This window comes from Symphodus melops, assembly GCF_947650265.1.
Source record: "Symphodus melops genome assembly, chromosome: 7".
NCBI classification, from domain to species: domain Eukaryota; kingdom Metazoa; phylum Chordata; class Actinopteri; order Labriformes; family Labridae; genus Symphodus; species Symphodus melops.
In genome coordinates, this window is record NC_136697.1 from 16,114,712 (window position 1) to 16,118,740 (window position 4,029).

The following is a 4,029-nucleotide window of genomic DNA, read 5'->3' on the forward strand; positions in this document are numbered from 1 at the left end:
AAGAAAATGACCTTACTATAATATCACAAATTAAGGAAACATGCTGAAGTGCTGGCTTCAACATGTTTCCTTAAGGACACTCTTGCAAATTAAATTAATGTCAACAATGTGATGATGTTCCTGGTATACATTTGAAATGAAAAAGGAAAAGAACGTGTTATAGCCATTCATTCAAATCTTTGATATAGTAGTATAATTGTGAGGTTGATTTGAGGTCATATCACTCAGCGTTATTTGTATCACTGCTATAACAAGTACATTTTTTTTCTAACAACACGAGGGAAGGAACCCAAACACTAAATAGACCTGGGGTAATCAGACACAGGTGATACTAATAAGACAGTTGAGGACAATCAGGGTAATCATGACAGGTGGAAAACACAGAAAGGCAGGAAACGAAACAACACTGAAGACCAGAACTACAACTTAAAACAGTAAGCACTAAAGACCGAACTAAGAAACACACAAGAGACAACATCGGAGAATTAAAAAAAGAACTCAAAACAATTAAATAAAACATAATCAGCACCACAGAAACACAATTTATAATTGACTGGCATATCATTGGCCGAGGGAGCCTTTTATAGTACTAGAAGAGAGGAAACATTTTATCAGCAATAACTAGAGAGTGAACAGTAATTCTTTACTCAGAAAACACTCCTGATGCTCATGCTTCAAGAGAGTCATTTCATGCTTTTAAAATGTATGAAACAAGAGAAAACAACTGTTTTGTCTGAAATATGCACTTCTGTAGTTGGACAGCAGGTGGTGCCAATAACCCAAATAAGAAATTCAACCCTAGCTATATTGTGCTTGTTTATGCAGGTTAAGTTTTCTGTACACAGCAAAACAAAGTCATAATGATTTATTGTCTTTTCCTATCTGAGGTGACAGGATTTTTTTTTCTCTACAGCCAGTAAGCAGGACAAAGGGTCATCAGTCAACAGCCTCTGTGTTTTAACATAGAACTTGGCATTTAGACAGCGTCTGTTTATTATAACTAAATAATATTGTCATAGACTACACAATAATCACAAATGTGGCTTCATCCCTATGCTAACTTATTTATCAAAAACACTGTCTCATTGGATGCCAATTAAGCCCGTCCAATTCTTTGACCAGGATGGGGATCCTTCATTATGTGTCTTCATGCTGTGTCAGAGTCCAGTGGTTAGTAGACAATCTCTGGGGGCTTCAGGCCATCAGTCCTGGCCCTCTAAACTGGGGATTTAAGAGGTTTATGTGGGGTTAAACCCCCAAGATTGGAACCCTCAACTGCCTGTTTGAGAGATTACGCTATTCCGTCTCCTATTTGCACCTCTCTGTCTAGAGCAAACAGCGGGAAATGTGAAGGGTGGTCTTTAGAGACTTTCCTCAGCTTGACATCTCTGGAAGAAGGATGTGGTGATAAATGAGTGTTGAGAGGCTAAATTAAGTGGAATATTACCTCATGTTGTGCTGCTGAAAGTAAGGCTGTATCTTGTCTCCAGAGATTTCTCAATATGGCATGATGTGCAATGCATAGAAAAAGGGGTGCACACGTTTACTATACCAGCACGCATATGTGCAACACTGAGTGATCAAATGTCTGCACAATTGCTGGCCAAAGCAAGAACCTTATGCTCCATTTCTTTCAGATGGAGATGTGAGGAGTGGAAGTAAGCCATGCTGCATCTTTAATGAGAGTCTAACATCTTCAGTGCCACTGTCTGTCATATCCTTACCTGTGTGGCACTCCCATGGAGCACAGAAAACAGTGCCAGTAAGACTCAAGCTCCTCCCAGCATTTGCCAACATTTAGATTTACAATCATTGAAAGCAACAAATGAGGTGTATGATTTATTTATAAGGATTCATTTATAATGACTCTGTTTCCTGAGAGGCCTTTAATTGATTGGTAAAATGGCTTTTATGGACTCTTCATTAGCCTGTTACAGCTGTGGATCAATACAGCTTTGTTACATGCATGATTGAACAGAGTACCATGTTTGTGCTACAGGATGTGTGGGCTGTCATGTCACAGTCATTAGTTTCACAGTGTTCAACTAAATACATGAACTGCCAATGTTTCATGACTTTGCAAGTATCCAAATTACCAATTGCCTTGATTTATTCTTGTGGCATGTAAGAGTAAATGAAAGAGTGAGAAGTTATCTGACCAACGAATTGTAATAACTCCCAATCATTGGTCATTTGTAGCCCATAAGATTACAGTCACTGGGCAGTATCTCTCCCTATTCAGATTTAATAAATGTGCAAAACACAGCAACTATAACTGGATTATCATCAGCAAAATCCTAATAGATTTAAATAAATTGAAACTTAATTTTCATAATGTATTCAGGCAGTTTGAATGCCCCTTTCCCTGTATGCAAGTCTTTGTATGTGAGCGTTTGTTCATGGAAGAGTTACAGGCTTTTTTTTTTCCAGACTTCACCCTTCATTCTGTCCCTCGGGGAGAGTCCTCCACTGTTCACAAAACAAAGTACTGTTGTGCACAGAGGTGGGAAAGTGTGTTTAACCCATTCACCTCTGGGATTTCCTCAATGTCTGTGTTCATTGAACTCTGATGGGATCTAAATACTTCCTTTGAGATTACACGCACGGGGTCAGTCGGGGCCCTTTGTGTATATGTGCATGTGCATGGGTGCGTGTGTTGAGTTGGTCTGGATAGAGTGACTTGCTTTGTGCCTGACCAGTCGACCAATTCCTCACAATAGGCAGAAAAAAAGGGGGGTGACTACCTTTTTGACGGGGCATTTTATCTCAATGAGATCATAGCAATCAGCTTTTATATGGCATGTGGCACGCTGTTATAAGAGGGGCAAGGTGAAGAGAAATACAGTCTACTGTATCTTAACCCTATTGTACCTTTCCTCCCCCACTGTCCAAACATTCATTCTATTATCGTATTGGATATGATTATCAGAAGAGGCCTCCAAATGACCTTTGCTGTCATCATTCCTCTTTTCATAATCATATGTGTTCAAGCACAGTGATTCATCCCTAACCTGGTTGAACCCACCAGTGCACTGTCGCTCCATTTCTGTCTCCCTGAACCATTGCTTTATTTTTAACAACACCATTATCCCGATCACTGCTTTAAACTGACTAACACATGTTTGTGAAAACTGATTTAGTTCCCCCCACTTCCTACTCCTTCTCCAGCACCCTTTTTTTTATTTATTTATTTTTTTTAACCCCCTGCAAAGTGCGAGACACCACCACTAATAGAGGGAGGGGGAAAGTGAGGGAGGTAGGAGAGAGGGGGGTGAAGGGAAATGGAGGGAAGGGGTTGATAAAAACAACAGATATCTGCTCCCTAATCCTTTTGTGTCGGCGGTGTTAATCCACCCGACCAAGCCCCCCCATCCACCCTCACCAGCACGACTCACCCCCACCCCTGCTTTTGCACCATATACCAGGCTCCCTCCACATAAACAACCCACAGCACTGCTGAAACAAACACTCACTCCCCAGACAGACGATCAGAAGCTGCAGCAGCCCCCCTGAATGACACACAACTCGTACTCAACTCTGTCCCTGCTTTCATCCCCATTATATTGGTGTACACTGGGAACAAGTCTCTTTTCTTAGATGGTTGCTTTTTTTTTTGTTTATGCAAACATATTATAATGTGGCATCAGCATGTCCATTTGTGTGTATTTCAGATTGCAAAGTGTTGCTTTCCCTATTTGTTTGTTTTGCTTCCATGCATTTGCTTCCCTTTCTTTTTTTTCTGCTTTATTTTGACTACTGTACATATAATGAATGCACATGAGAGCAACACGGTGTATCAACTGCAAGTGTTTTTGTGTCGTGGTCTTGTTTACGAGCTGTAGGAGAGAGGGGGGAGGTGGGGGGTAGCTGGGGCGAGGGAGCGCAGTGGTTGCCGGGGGAAGAGGAGGGATGTGTCTAATGAGGTCACACCCTGGCAACCTTGTGACTCCTCCCACTCAACCCTCCCTCCTCTCCTCCTTCCTCTCCTGCTCTTTTCACTTGGCCCCCTCTAAGTGTGCCCACCCACTC